This window comes from Macadamia integrifolia, chromosome 6 (genome assembly GCF_013358625.1).
Source record: "Macadamia integrifolia cultivar HAES 741 chromosome 6, SCU_Mint_v3, whole genome shotgun sequence".
NCBI classification, from domain to species: domain Eukaryota; kingdom Viridiplantae; phylum Streptophyta; class Magnoliopsida; order Proteales; family Proteaceae; genus Macadamia; species Macadamia integrifolia.
The window spans coordinates 31,554,171-31,571,708 of record NC_056562.1 but is presented as its reverse complement, the minus strand read 5'-3'; positions in this window follow the sequence as shown (position 1 = coordinate 31,571,708).

The window sequence follows — 17,538 nt, the reverse complement described above, 5'->3', positions numbered from 1 at the left end:
CTTCAAAAAAATGGGGATTGGGGACGGATTAACCTCTTTTTAAAGAAATATATATATATATATATATATATATATTTTTTTTTAGACTACCTTACCGTTATAATTTACCAGTGATTGATACCAATGTCATCCGATATGAATCTGATCATGACGATCCTGACCGATTCGATCCGATTTGTAGAATTAGAACTCATAGAGGGTAAAGCCCAAAAGCGCAAAAGGGTATGGTATCATGTGTCTTTGTCACCTACTGGCGATCCATGTGGAGATGATTTGGCACTATTCTCCTATCTATCTTCTCCTATTTGGCATCTACTAATAATCAAAACAAAGTCAAAGGAACAGGTTTTATGATGGATGACCCACCCATTTGCACCATATTGCAGGGTTTGATGGAGGCTGTAATTGAATAGCGACAGAAACTCAAGGTCTCATTTGCACGTGTTAAACTTGAAAGAAAATAAATGCGAAATCGATTCATGGAGACCAATGAGCATACACGACAAACACTACAAAAATAAGTTTTAGACATACCTGAATCCATGACTGAAGAATAAATACTCTTCAATGTCTTCTTGTATGCTCCTCGTACAACACGATCAATGTTGGTATGGTCTACCCTCTTTCCTTTTTACTTTTGGTCGTTAGCCTCACTTAATGGGTCAGTGATAACTATATATAGGGGTGAGGGTAGGGACCAACCCTGCAATAAATTTAGGGTTTCCTCCCGGAAACAATACCTTAGGTCCACACATAGTAATAAATATTTCATACCATTAAGGTGTGCTAATAGAATCCAATATCTCTATAGAGATCACTTACCAATAATATTGGATTCTTTCTGCTTACTCCATCTTTAGTCAACACCACTAAACCGATTTTGGAAACAAATCTTTGACTATGCTAGCCCACTTAGTAGGAAATCTTACAAAACTTCCATTCAATTAGACTTGCCCAGTGGTAAAATAAAGTTTAAATTTTTTTTAAGATTATCTGCAGGTATATGATAATATAAATTGGCTGCATTTGATAACCATTCAATAAAATGTTTTTGATGTTATTTTTTGGGGGGAAAAAAAAGAAAAAAGTATTTAGTGTCGACTTAGTGTTTTTCAGTAGAACGAAAAGGAAGGGGGAAAATGTTAGAAACGCAAAATGATGGAATGATGAAATCTTGTTTTATCATTTCAGTTTCTTTTCTAATACAATAAAAGTGAGCAACTAAGGTAATCGTTCCTGAAATAGTTTTCACCAAACAACATTTTTTGTCTTAAAACGGCATTAAAACATAGAAGTTGAAAACCCTATTTTTGATATGAAAGGTCGTCTCTATAACTGAATGACAATCAAACACAACCCTATATTATTAAAAAAGTGCATAAAAATAAATGAAAGGATATATGACTGAAATTAAAATGTACCTAATTTAGATTAAGGTGTCAATTCCATCCTGAATCAATTGGGTCGATGGCAACTGAACCATGCCAAATTGGTTTGATTTTCTTAGGAAATTAGCAGGAATCGAAACAAACTAGACCGACCAAAACAAATGACACAATTAAATGAGCCACCCATAAAAATACTAAGGACAAGACTGTCATAAAACCTTTGGCCAACAAACAAAACAAATGCGGCTTCTACAACGGATTCAAGTTAGTGATAGTGTGATACCTCCCGCCTTAAACCAGACGAACCAGAAGTAAACCGGAAAATCATTCCTGCCGGTTCTCATGGCGGTGAAGAAGTTTGGTAGTCGTTTATCGAGAAAGTAAAATGAAAAACACCGACGGTTCCTAACAGAAAGAAGCTAATTGAATTCTCTTCTAATTTTTAATCAATTCAAGAAAATAAATTAAATATTTTTTATATTGTAGAAAAATATTTTATCAACTTTGTATTCGAATCGATTTGAATCCAAATTATATGATTAATCTGCATTTAATGTTGTTAAACGTTTGTAGACTAACATTAATCAATCTTCAGAATGTAATCTTTTGAAAGTTTTTCTATTGAATTATGCCAGTGTCAAAGTGATTTGTACCTCATGGATTGGACTTTGGAGTAAAGTGGGGTTATGTCCCCTTTAATTCTTTAATATTTTATTTTTCTTATTTGATAAAATTTTAGGAATTTCCCCGAGTCTCAGGTAATATCGGGTAAAAGAAAGAAAGAAAGATAGTTGGGATTAGGGAGGGTCGGCACTTGGCAAAGCAGTGGATAAGTTTTTAAATTATTTTTCCTTTCCAATGTAAAACAGCTCCATGTGGATAAGACAATATTTAAGGTGCAGAGAGGATGTGAATCACCTCCCAATCCATCAATACTGGTGGTTGAAAAGTGGTGGGACCTTTTTCCAAGATAAAAGGTGAATGAGAGGGTTTTTGAAGAAGCCGCATAAGAAAATGCGCAAATGAATTGTGATAAAATGATATTGCTTTGAATAAAAAAGGGAGAAAATATATGTATGTATATATATATATATATATATATATATAGGTGCTAGTATATCCTACCCAAATGGCTCAAAGAACCATGCATAGTTGTGTTTGAACTCGATCAACACTTTTTAGTTTGATAGGAATACTCAATTTTCAGGCCCATCCAATGACTAAAATGTTGATCATGTTTCACGCATGGTCATGTATAAAAACTGATTCCTACAAAATTTAAGGGTTAGATGTCAATGCCAAACTATGTATAGCCTATGCCCAAACACTAGATAGTGTGAAATGACCGCTCTACCCTAGTAAATGAAAAAATCCCGACCACCCCCTATTGATGCCCTTGCACGTTCTCATTGGCCCTGTGCTGATGTAGGGGTCACATAGCTTGACATAGATAATTTGAAAAGGATGTAAAATAGTGCAAGGGAAGTTTCATAATGTCAAATTTGAAATTGACAAACAATCGCACTTGTGTGTTTATTTTACAAGAAGGAAAATCACTTTTAATCAAATTCCGATGTCAGTGTTAGATGCATCTTTATATCACATGGAAAAATTGTATGAGGATAAAAATTTTTAGACAAAAATAGATCTCAATATCTATTACTCACATGTCAACTTTCAATTATATTGAGCTGAATAATGGCAAAATAAAACATTAAAAAAAAAATCGGTACTACTAAAACTTAGATGTTTTGAACAACAGATGGTTAGTGGTAAAAGCTCAAAACATGATCAACCATGAAGTGAAAATAGCCATAAAATTGAATATGTGGATAGTAATTTTTCTAAAAACCTAATGGATACTTAAAAATAGTTGATGTTTGACATTGAAAATAATAGGGGGAAAGGGGAACAAGCTGTACGTTTTACCTTTATGAGAATTTAATTATCCTACCCAATTAAGAGGAAAAATAGAAAGATAACTATCCTTTGGATCCACCAAGATTGAAAGTACATGTCAAAAGAAAGCACCAAAAGTCTAGAATGAACATTACACATTTGTACAATTTAATAGGAACTGTGCTATTACAATAAAAGAAAAATGTTTTATATCCAAGAAGGTGGCCTATGCTAGTGTTTTTCTATATCTATCTCTCTCCTAAAATGATAGTATAAGAAACACTATCTCTAAAATAAATAATTATCATTTCAATTTGAACTTAGATATCAATCATCTTATGATTCTTATTAATCTGTGTTTTTAGCAAAGTTACAGTAATGTGAATTGTTAAGGCGATAAGCTTCTAGCTCAGTGGTAAACGTCTACACAGTTGGCTCCATTGGATTCCAAGATAAGTCCGGAAAAAGTTATTGGTTTGACCTATCCCTCCACATTCTAAAGTTATTGATTTGACCTTTCCACTCCACCTTCTTCCCCAATGGCTCCTTTGCTGGTCCCTATCTAACCCCAATGTAAATTTTGCACCCAAGAAAAAATCATGAAGAAATGTGAATTGTGAAAAGCCATCATTTCCACATTATTATACCATTGAAGAGTGGGAGAAGACGGGAGAGGAGTGGAAGCGGGGATCCACAACCGCTGCTGCAGCAACTAGACGACATTGCAAAGTGTATGAAATGACGGGCTCGCATTTGCATTACCATTGTCCATCATAACTTTAAGGATATGCTGTCACCGTCGCAATTTAATTAAAGTTATTCCCACGTGCGTATTAGAAAGCTTGGTGAGTGGTGGCTTTTAAAGTCCTAAACGAATGAGTGTGTGTTAAAAGTTAGAACAACATAAATGATAAATCTATGTCATGAATCATGATCACCTTATACATAATTGAGGCCTTTTGTTTACCACCATATCTTGGCCCATGTAAACTTTTCTTATCAAGTTATCTTTAATTCATTTTAATTCATGCGATAAGTTTCAGTCTATACTTATTATTTCACTTTAGGTGAGAAACTTAAAAGATCTCGGCCAAATTTTGAACAACTAGAGAGACAAAGTGAACAAGTTTGGATGTTTAATTTAGAACGAACCATACAGTCGAGGGTTTGTGTTCAAAATTTTAGAGATAAACAACTCACATGATCTCCTACTGATTCAAAGCTTAAAATTCTGAATTATCCATTCAATGATTGAAAATGTAAGATAAATAATCACCAAATGAAATAATGAACCATATGATTGAGATGGGTGATAAAATTCAATGTTTATAAAATCCAAGGAATTAGTGCTATAGATTAAATGGTTGAATTGACCATGCAATCCTTCCATGCAACAAAACTGCACTAGTGATATAGTCTAGAGAAATTTATGTCATCTAAACTCTCAATATATGTTTTATTATTCCCTTTTCTAGTGCTCACCGTTGTATCTCTCGAGGGTATTTTTAGTCTAACACAAATATCAGTAACTTGACAAATTAAATAAACCTGAAGTTCTGTTAACAAGTAGACCTTAGGATCTTTACTCACATGTAAAGTTTCAGCTGAATCAAAGTTGCCTAAATAGCAAATAAAGCTTTAAAATCCAATTAACAAATGAAAAAAAAAAAAAAGACGCATCACCCTCCCAAATTTTTTTTTCCATCATTACTCTTTTCATTTGAAGTTACTCATTGAAATAAGTATATGAACACCTACACCATGTGGCCCTCCAACAATGTATACAGGTCCACCATTAAAATATCGAACAAAAAACAAGGCATGCTTGCAGTGGGCCATTTTGACATCAAGATCAGGAACACACAGAAGCTTATGTTACTTGTCTTCATCTTATAAGAAAAGATAGAAATGAAAAAGACCACTACCCTACTTAGTTTATCAAGTTATGTTTTATTATTGTTATCATGCTTCTAATAATGGCCACGCTTGTCTTCTAATTGTTCTTTTCGTCAATTGGTTTTTTTTTTTTTTTTCTTTTTTTTTCTAAGGTTTTGTTTGGTTGTAAGGGGAATGCAAATTTTTGATGTAAAGTGGAATTTTTTTCCCAGGAAAAATAAATTTGGATGTTTGATTGCAAAAGAAATATATTTTACATGTAAAAAAAAAATTCATTTATACACTAAAACTTCCCTTTGTATTTTTCCACCAAAATAGGAAGAAAAAAGAAAACCCTATTCTCACAATCTCTCTCTCACTTTCGCGACTCTCACCCTACGAACAGGGTGAGGATATCTCTGGAAGGACTAGAACACATGCGACGGAGAAACACAGGTAAGATACCCTCTCCCACCTCTTTGCCTCTTCTTTGTCACCTTTGTCGGTTCCGGCGTCGCATCTCTCTCTCTTTCTTTCTCCCTTTCCCTTTCACTGTAGAGTTTGTAACATCTCTCTTTCAGTCCCTAATGTGGCCTCTATCTTCTCTCACCTTGATGAACTCGATGCCTTCATGTGTAACACCATTCTCAGAACCGTCGACCCAGATATTGCAATTGGCTTCTATTTCTCCTCTCTTTAATCTGTCTCACCCTCTCCTTAATCAATCACTGATCGATTTTCATTCTAATCCATTTTCTACTGTTAATAGATTGCTTGACGATTAACAAAATTGTTAGGTTTTAATTTCTTCTCCCTCTGGGTTTCAGTTTATGTGTGTGTGTGTGTGTTTTGATGAAATTATGCTTGAGTATTAGTTATTCGGGTTTCAATCTGTCACTCGCGCATATTTCAAACCTCAGAGAACTTTCAACTTTTGTTTTCCTTCTTCTTCTTGAATCTAAAATTAGTGTGGCCTATAGAGGAAGCAATCTAATTTCAGTTCAGTAGAGGTGAGTTTTGAAGCTAATTTATGATACGAATTAAAGAATTCATATGGTTAGCATGGATTGTTTACTATTGATGATAATATAAAATGTCAACCAAATCATATACTGAAAAAACTGAAATGTGATATAATTTTTTCCAATGACTTGCTGCCATGATAGTTATTGGAGTTCTTTTGTGCTTCTTCTCCCTATTAAGATCATGTTTATACATCCAACATACCTTTTTTTAATATGTTTCCAACAATTTGAAACAGAGATTGAGAAAATCCTTTTGCCTCTTCTAGTAAATATATATAGCATCTACAATTTTTTTAAATTTTACATCTATTCTACATCCAACCAAACAACTCTGGGAAATGAATTGCACTTCACTTCTATTGCAACCAAACCGACTCAAAAGGGAAAAAAGCTTCACTTCCCTTGCAACCAAACGCAGCCTAAGAGATTGTTTGGGAGGTTTCCTTCCACAATCAAAGTTTCTCTCCCGTCCAGGTAATCACCCTATCTCATCTCACACCATTCATGGGGAGGGGCCTAATTCAAACTTGCTTTAATTACAAGGTCATATCACTAGTAGAGAACGAATGGATCACACCCCATGGACGGTCTGAAATGGGGTGGAGTAGTTATCTGCAGGGGAGGGGTTGGATCCGGACTCGCTTTAATTACAAGGTCATCTCTAGTAAAGAAGGAATGGTCCAAATCCATGGAAGGTGTGAGATGAGGACTCGCTTTAATTATGATGTCACATCACTAGTAGAGAAGGAATTCTTGCTTCTCTATAGATGATCAAAGAAAACTTAGGCACCATTTAATAACGTTCTGTTTCTACCGTTTATGCGTTTTCTTGTTCTAAAAAATGGAGAAACAACCTAAAAAATGTTGATAAAGTTGTTCCATTTCACCCGTTTCTAGAAACATAAATCAAAATTTATGTCTATTTACAATTCTAGAAACGACTTTGACGGGACAAGTCGGACTTGTTTTGTCATTTCTAGAAATGAATTTGAGAGAAGAAAAAGAAAGAAAAAAAAGGTTGTTGTGCCCGATAAATCTCTCAACTATTTAAATCTAAAAAGAGGCAACTGAACCCTCTCTCCCTTTTGGGCATCCAATGATATTATTGAGTTTCTTAGTGGCATTATGTATGCAAAAAACATTTCAAGAAACAGGTTTATCAAACACCAAAAAATCCTTTTTTGTTTTCAAAAACATGAAAAGCCGTTTCTGTTGTTTTTAGACACAGAAAAAGCAGAAATGTTATTAAACGGTGCCTTAATCTTATCAAAAGAACACCCCAGTTAAATTCACGAGCTTTTCTTCCTCTACGGATCTGGTTAAAACTAAATAAATGGTAAGGATATAAGGATGGAGAAAGTAAACAAGGACTAGAGATTGCATGCTATGATCTTCCCATTTAAGATAATTGAGGTAGATACCTTGACTTACAGCTTGTGATAATTAAAGAGCCTTAGAGAACCTTGACTCGTTGAAGCTAGAGTAATTTTCCAGCTTGAACCCGAGAAGCTTGAGAGATCTAGAGAGAGAAAAAGAGATAAGAATGGTAGTAGATGAAGAGATATGACAGGAAGAGAAGAAACAATGGTGGGTTGGAAGGTATGGAGAAGACAGCCCAGGCCATGGTTCAAATAGGGCGCACGTAGGGTCACTACTCCGAAACAAAGATAGAGAGAGAACCAAGAAGGAACGAAGAGTCCAATAAGAGAATACGACATAGCAGATATGGATGATAGGTACAAGATGTATAGTTCCATCACTCTGGTTCGTTTAAGGACAACAAGCGAACCCCACAAATGTCTAGAATCTAGATCATATTTTGTTGAGCATTTCGCATTTAAGTTTCTCTCGAATTCTTGACCTATTTTGAAGAATGATTCGCTCTGATTTATTTTGGTAGCAATCTTAATGAGAAGTTTTCTGAGATCAGTGATGGGTTCTGGGCTCGAGAGGGAGTGTGGGGGCTAGTGTGGTTGGATCCGATGGATCGACTTGTGACTTGGAGGAGTATATAATGTACTTTGTTTGTAGAACAAGTCATTATAATTTGGGGGTTTTCTGAGATAGGGTTTCAGGGCGAGTTTTCTCACTGCTGCTTGGATGCAATCTCTCTTCTACGTAGTGAAACATTTTCTTCTTCACCCGAAGATATAGCACACCACACCAGTGTGTGAACCTGGTTAACCCCCTATGTTGTGCAAATCGGTTGTTTATTTTCATATTAGTGTTTGCTATAAAATTTCGTGTCGTCGGTAAAGCAATAATGCTGCAGTGAAAGGGCCAAAAGAGGGTTCTATATAATCTTTTCTTGCTTGCCAGTTGCCTCAACAATCTTTTAATAACCACTTCATCAGCAACAGTTGAGAGATAAAGATGATCATAAAAAACAGTTCAGTGCTTTAGGTTACCCTTAATGGGATAAAGACAGCCATTTTGTTTTTATATATCAATTCATTCATCTTCACCACCATGGCCCATTTATGAATCCGTGATTCTGATATAATTTACTATATACTTAAGAGTAAGGAGACACTGATTTTGTGTATCCATTAATGCAATCATGGAAATGGACAATGATCCAAGAAGAATGTGAGCTTCACCGTACTTTCCATTCTCTCATCATTCTCTCTGACTCTTTTCAGAGACTTCCCTCTCTCTCTCTCTCTCTCTCTCTCTCTCTCTCTCTCTCTCTCTCATCACAGTTTTAGAAAAAAAATCTAATAGTTTGGCGCATATTACTGTATCAGACAAAATCTGATTATGGAATTAATCAGCACTAATAGTAGCTCTTTTTCTCTTCTTCTCTCCATGATGGCATAAAGGGAACTTAATTGAACATAGAAGTGGAGGTAGGCTTATCCTCCCAAATATTTGAATTTTGATTTCTCTCTCTCTCTCTCTCTCTCTCTCTATTGCTCATCACAGTTTTAGAAAAAAAAATCTAGTAGTTTGGTGCATATAACTGTATCAGATAAAATCAAATTATGGAATTAATCAGCACTAATGGTAGCTCTTTTTCTCTTCTTCTTCTCTCCATGATGGCATAAAGGGAACTTAATTGAATATAGAAGTGGAGGTAGGCTTATCCTCCCAAATATTTGAATTTTGATTTCTTCTCTGAAACTTTTGCCATCCCAAAAAGTTCTTTCGAAAAGCTTTCACTAGGAGTATGTACTCCTCGCCATTTTTCATTTTACTTTCTTGATACTCAAATGGAAAAACGAAAGAGAGAGAGATGAAATCCCAATTTGTTTTTTACTGCAAACCTTGAACCAACCATAAATTTACATTATTTTATTTTCTAGCCTATGGGATGCAAGCCAAGTTTGTTCTTATAACGTAAAACTCAACAACATAACAAGCAATTTATCCAATTTTTTCCCTCTCAAATACTTTCAGATTTTTATTTTATTTTATTTATTATTATTGTTATTTTTTGGGTGTGCAAAGCCCATGATGGGGAAAATTGGGGAAAAAAAACTTTAATTATCTGATCGCATGGTTTCAATGCCTAGACACAGGAGCATGCAAAAGTACGATCATGCCCCTATATATATGTATATGCTATTTTGTTTGTATTTTGGTGTGAATATAATGAACAAATTATATATTTGATAATTCCAAAATAGACATGACAATAATATTTTTTTATAATATTATTTTATGTTGACCTTCTCCTACCTCTTGATGAAAACCCTAACTTGCAATAGCCCATTACAATTTTACATGTGTTGAAAGTCTCATCTTGCTTCCCCATAAAAATCATAGAATAAATTATGATTTAAATATCAAGGGAATGCCCAAATAAGCTTGGGTCACCAATAAACCTTTTCTGGTCATCGAGTTTTTCTTCAGCCATGGGGAATGGGGAATTCATTAAGCACATTGTGCTCAAATGCGTTAGAGGAGTAAATATTGGGAGGATATTTTGGGGAACATACTAAAATCCTATAGGAGTCTATGAACTCTAAGATGAGATGATAAATATTCCAACCCGTTGGAAAAAAAAATTCTCCAATATATTTTATATCTTTAATAAATTATATTAGCTTAGATCATCCTCAATCCCCATTAGGGAAGGTCAAATGAATAACTTGAAAATGCCATCTCACTGCATATGCCTACCCTAATATAATCACATAAATATTCTAACCACTAATAAAAAGACATTTTTGTATGCCAAATAGCTAATGGTTTCACTCTCTAGTCTGAACATAGATGACAAAAAAAAAAAATTTGATTTCAGTTCCTATAAGGGGCCAAACAAACAAAGCCTTAAAAGTAAAGGGTCCAAGATCTTGCTCTTCCTTTCAGGTTGGCCCTGAAGATTTTTCTGATTTGTCTATTTGTGTATAAATGGTCACAACTACATATGATTGTGATTGTGATTGTGATTGTTTATCTAAACCTTTATTTAAACCTAACGACAACAAGATTTGTGCAGAAGCTGAGGTAACACATTGATAATAGGCTACACAAGTGGCAAGTGCGAGCCAAAATGAGTTAGGCATAAAGCGAAATGAAGGGATGGCCAATAGAATGTATTAGATTAATATTGCACGTCAGCCAATAGATGCACAAAATTAAGATTGTCAATAATAATAATAATAATAATAATAATAATAATAATAATAATAATAATAATAATAATAATGTGACTCAAATTCTCTATGAGAAATGATAAGTGGTAGTGATTAGAAAAGCTCTGGTATATACCTTAGTCGTTGGATGTTCATTGTCATTCAATGCCTTCCTGCATAGGATTTTTGTTCCCTACGAGATTGTGAGGTCATTTACCAACCAATTGGGGTAGTGTTGGCTTTTAATTCATTTGATTGAGTTGAAACCTATCGGAGGAGTGGAGATTAATTATGTCATAATTTGTTATAATTTTTTTTATGAAATAATTTATATGATTCTTACAAATAGTGTCAGGAAGATTGAGAATGCGAAAGTATACGCACACAAAAATCAATTGACGTGATAAATTTTATGTAGTCGTTAGGTTCCCTAGCAAAATATCTTGGTGGGTTCAATGACTTCTAGCGCCGCATCGTATGACTCACTTCAAGATGGGATTTTTTATTATTTATTATTATTTTTCCAATAAAAGTAGATGGAAATCACGACAGGTTTTTTTTTTTTTTTTTTTTTTTTTTTTTTTTGCGGTAAAATGAAAATCCTGACAGGTTAGAGTGATAATTTAGGGTTATCAGGTGGAAGGTAAAGAAAAGAACCATCTTCTTTAACAAAATTTAGTATTTAAAAATCATTCATGGCTGGTCCCCAATATAGCAATTGATGCTTTTCTCTTCCACCATACTGGTTACATCGTACCAATATTCGTCACCGTTATGATGGGAGGAAGGGTAATCTCATCAAGTGATAGCGAATGGATCACATGGATCACACATCTGTCCTACTCCTAGCTAAAGCTACGCTTGCCCGCGTTTTGAGTTTGACATGATGAAGCTAAATGGACAAGATCCAATTGACTCCAGATAATATTCCAAAATGAAATGATCCATACATTGACGAGACCAGGTACTGCTTTATGCCTGCGAACCACATGATCCAAATGTGGTGCTCGTTCAGTTCCACTGTGATGCTCGAATCTCTCGGCAAATGATTGGAATAGGTAGTAGGGTCCACAACATTTTGGAACCCCTCGGCGGACAAAGAAAATATTAGCTTTCATATTCTTTGGAAGTGGGAGCTTGTTGCTTCTATTGTAATCTGCATTTTGTACCAAGGAAAAGGATGATCAGTATATTTCATCTGTTGGGTGCTTGCGTAGCACATTTAATTAAATTTTTTTTTTAAACGATAAATATCCAAGCCTTTGACCTGACTAATCATGTAATTTCATACTAACCCCACAACCACATGAATCATTCGCTTCACAATCACAGTGTATTACCAGCTCATTGTCTATAGCAGTGCTCAATTATCAATAAACTGGGCCAAGGCCTAATAATTTGGCTGGACATTAGCCATAGCCAATCTTTTTAGCCCAATCCCTTCCATTGAGGGCTTTAAGTCCAAGGCCCAACATCTCCATTTTGATGCCATGTTTTTCCATTCTCTCTTAAACATTAAATAACACTGATGCACTGTTTTTTTCTTTTTCTCATAACATAACAAGGGGTCATTTAGAATTTGTAATCTTCTTTTGATTATCACTAGGTTTATTCTTACAAACCCTTTCAGTTAAGGGTAAAAAAATATTTTCAAAATAATTTAAAAATGACACATTCATATTTTTCGAACTAATGTCATACACGGATGATTAAAAAAAAAAAAAAAAGAGTTATAAATTAAGGAAAAGCATTACTACATTGGAGGGCATAGGGAACACGACCAATTACTGCTCTTTCTCCTTATAAATTATTAAGGCGTCAATAAGAAAATCCCTTAAACAATTCCCTCGAACCCAATTATTGAATTATTATCCTCACTTTTACCTAAAGAAAAATCTTATTGTATTCAATGGTGGAAAACAAATGTAACCTTATTTTTGTCTTTTTGAGTATAATATTTTTCATAGGCGGAGGTTTGGCACGCCGCTAGCTTTCCTAAAACTAACTGCTCAACCAATGAGAGAGTGGGATGGGAGAGGGAGGAGAGAAGCAAACACAATGCAACGTTATACACAGCCTTTACCCTATATTTTATTTTCCAGCCATGTTGGAGTGTGACAAGGGTAGATTCCCACTTCATCGTTCCATATTCGAGAGAAAAATTTGTCACTCTGCAACGCAACAATTGAATTTATGGGCCTACAGAAATGGAAGGGATTCATAAAACCATCTCCGACTTGCTTTAATGTATACTTAAGGAAGTTTTTTTTTTTTTGGAAATTATAATTGTGCTACGAACCAATTAGGAACCAGAATCGACTACCCATTACGAACCAAGAATGAGACCAACTCAGGTCTATCACAATCATCAATTTGTAAGAAGAGTCTAATAGTCGTATATGATAAACAGAGCTCCTCATCGCTGCAAAGGCCCAGGAACCAACTCGATGATCATTCATCAAAAAACAGAGCATTGAGGATAATAGGCTAATAGACTACCTATTCACAGAGTAGTAATTACTGGTAATCTAATTTGTTTCCCAGCATAAACACTAACAAACCAAGAGAATCAAAACTCTAACACAAACCCATCATGATCATGATCATCTCTGCTTCAGTAAACTGATAAACCAAATCGAAACAAAGAAAGGGGAACAACCCAAAACAGAAATGAAGATTTTTGTATCTTTACATCATATAACCATTAACTCTTCCATATGCCACGAGACCCAGAAGCACTTCTTGATGGAGAAACAAAACCTCAAGTATTCTTCCTTTTCTCTCTCACCTACCTATAGTGATTGTGGGGGTTGGATTAAAAGGAATGATCTTGATGACAAGTCCAGGGAAAACATCATCTGGGTCATGGATGTGTGGATTCCTCTCCACTATATAAGGGTCGCAGCACTTGTCACTGATAGTGTTGAGAGTCTCCCCTTCTCCAACCACATATATTTCATCACAGGGCTGGCTTAGGAACTGTTTCCCTCTCATGGGCTCCTCCTCTTTCAGAGAACTCTCCATGAGAGTACCCAACAAGATGAGGGCTACAAGGAAAATTGAACAGTACCAGGAAGCTGCATCAGATAACGCTATGACCTTTGTTATTGATTTCTTTGTCATGACTTTGGTACCCATTGTGAGTGAGAGACCTGGAACTGTAATGATATCACAGATGGTGAAGAAGGTCCTCTTCTTGCACTTAATATTTATAGAAGTTCGAAATTTTGGATTTTAATTCTAATTTCTAAAAGAACATCCAAAACCCATCTCACACTTCATCCAAAAGAACAGGTAAACTAGATGGGTGTCCTTTTCTGTTTGACTTGTTCTTCATCCACTCTCTAGTGGAATGATCAATCACTTCCAAGTTCCAACTTCTAAGATTATTGCTTTCATATATACATAAGACCTTGAGCTTGAGCATGAACTTGAAGTTTGAATCATTCATATCCCCCTACGCGGCTATGCCCGCCCTGTCTTTAGGGGTAATGACTAATTGCTAACCACTGGTATTAATGGATTGGTTCGACAACTAAAGACGTGGTTTGGGAGTTGGGACTTCGGAGTGTGGACCACTCTTGAGTTTTGTCCACTAAGGTCCACTTTTGTCTTTAATTTGGTTATTTGGCCAATCAAATCTTGTACCCAAGAATCTTAAGACCCGGTCCAACATCTTATTCACTCCAGTACTGAGTAATGGTACTTTTGAGTTCTATTGTCAAATTAGGTAACCCATTTGAGGGTTCAGTCCAAAATCTTTATCATTACATGACGAAAGCTCTTCAAGAATATGAAGGCACCAACGACTTGAATTTTTCGTACTAATGAAAAAATAACTTGAGGGAACCATGGGCTATAATACCATGCATGGTTCGTAATATCATGTTGGGATTGGTGGTTTTGTCTAATTCGGATTGATATTGGCTGAGGCTGATTCTGAGTCTTGATTGATCTGATACCAATCTGGTGATACAATCCAAGAGTAAATCCTTTTGATCTAGCCCAATATAGCCAGGGTGATCTAAATCGGTATCAACTGAGGTCAAGAAACCTCGATATCGTGTTGAAGGGTTAATCCAAAATCTACATTAGGTGGAGAGAGCTCCTCAAGTATATGAAAACACTAAAGACTCAAATAAAATATGACATATGATGCCAAAGACTTTGATACCCTTGATGGGAGGGGTTTATTTTGGGGATCATATTAGCTCTTTGTGTAGGTGGACTCACCATCAAGTAACTGATAGTGAAGTTTTTTAGCATGTAAGATAAGAGAGGAATGTGTCAAACCTACTATGCTGTAACATTGATTGAAAAAAAGCATGTAGGATATAAGAGAGAGGAACGTGTCAAACCTAATATGCTGTAACATTTATTGAAAAGACAAGAGAAGAATGAGTCAAACTAACAAATGTTTCACTTTCAAAATCACTAGGATAAGAGAAAAAGAGTATGCGAAGGGATAAACCTTTTTAAAAAGTACGATAAAACTTCACTTTCTCCTGACAAGTGTTTCCTTAACATAATTTATATCATATTAATTCAGTCATCAAGAAATTATAAGAAATGTATTAGGTTAAGAATGAGAAGTTTTATTCCCACATTTTATCGGGTAGTGTGTGACTTCTAGACTTATGGCTTTGGGGTTGAATGCCCGATGGTGCACTTTAGAGGGGGGGCCTTCGCTGGGCACCCAATTGTAAGGGAGGGTAATCAGACTCACATACAAGCCTCAGGCAAAACTTTGACAAATAAGGCGCAAACCAATTGAGTCAAGTGGTTGTTCACTGGTACAAATTTTAGTTCAGTTAAGTATTTCCTTTTTATGGGCAAAGAAACTTTGTGTTAGCATACAGGCCAATGGAAAACTATGTAGAGGCATCGGGTGAAGGACTGCATGTCTTTTCAAATCCGCATTTATCTTGGCATAAAGCCACACAAACGGCAGGGTTCTTTTTCCCTTCATTTATGTTAAGACGATGATAGGAAAAAAAAAAAAAACTTTAATTAATATAGATGTAATAGCATGCTCTAAATGCATTAAAGGGTTGCAAAGTATAGGGTTAGGGTGATTGATCTTTACTGATTTTGCAAACACCTGAACCACAAGTACTGCCAAACCTAAACTGATAATCAAATGGGATAAGTTATCCAAACCCCTCCAACCCAACCCACTTAACCTGCTTATCTGTTTCTTCTCACAACCAATACTTAGTACCAAACATCTATGATAAACTCACGGAAAGGACTGAATTAATACACCTTGAGGAGGTAGAGTTGGGTGAGTTGAATATGGATGCGCAAACCTAAAATATAGATGCAATGTTAAGTTGAAGCAGAAGCTGCAAGTCAATCATGGAAATTTGAATTTACATTGCACACCGACCACCACCTTTATTTCCCCAAAGGTAGGCCCTTTTGGGTGTACCTGTAGCCAACCATTCGACAGGGTAGGTTGGGGTTGAGTTGCCTAACTGATTAAAAAAAAAATGGGCCAACCGACCCAATACCAATTCCTTGAACCATGGAATACGTGGGTCAAGATGCAGTTGTATTGTGGCAGGTAAGATGGATACCTCGTGGATTTGTCTACTCATCTTATGTTAACTTTTCATTTTAGGTAACAATTATGTTTTCCTTTGCTAATGGTAAAGAGATTCTTTCATCATCTCATGATGTGACACAATGATTAGACTCTGATTTTGATTAGCTTCCACCCCTTATTGTAGGAGATCGAAATAGGAAAACCCTTTGCTAGTCCAGTCTGAGGATTAAATCCCATTGTTGAAGGAGTATCTCTTCACCATAGATAAAGAGAAACTGGATTTTTTAAATAAGGACAGTCCTTTTGCTTTCATCCTAAATCACAAAAGGAAAATTATCTGGTAAAATATGCTTAGAAAGACAAGATTTTAACTGAATTTTTCTTCTTACATGCTAAGCCGATAGCAGACAGAAAAAAAGTATATTTAAATTTATTGATTTATTTATTATAAATAAGAGAAACAGTATATTATATACTGAAACAGAAAGGGAACCAAAATATATTTAGTGAGAAGAGGAAAGATACTGACAAAGTTTACTCCCCATCAAAATAGAAAGATATTGAACCTAAATATTTTTTCATGTATAATTAGACCGAGTTTTCCTTCAGCGGCATTATCAAGGGAGAATCCCTTGAGGCCTTTGACCAAGGGCTTCAGATGGTGTCCATAAGGTATAGAGAAACAATAAGAAATATTATCGACCATTCATAAAAAAGAGATATATATTGACAGCCATTGATAATTGTAGGGTTCTTTGACAGACCGGAGTAGGAAAACTTTCCTCTTATTCATATTCATGGTTTTCATTAAAAAAAAAAAAAAAAAAAAAAAAAACGAAGTCCAAAAGCTAAAGCATGACTTGAACCCATTTTAACTAGCTGCGGGCTGGTTCATTTCTTAAGAAAGTATGTGCCCATCTATCAGTTAGCAAATTTAAAACCTAGATGCCATCAGAAAAAAAGGTATGGGCATCATGGAAGTCGATCATCTGCAGCCCAAGATGTTTTTAAACAAGGATGCACGCCAAGCACCCTGTTGCGCCACAGAAAATTAAAGTCCATCATGCAAACAATTGCATTATTGTATTTTGTTAGCCTAAAAAATTTGCTGAGATCGACCAATTGATACATCCAGTAGGTAGAGAGCTGCACAGCACAATAATGCAGTGTCCTGCGTACAGCATTCTTAGCCAATTTCACTGGAAATGTGGAAGTGATGCTTA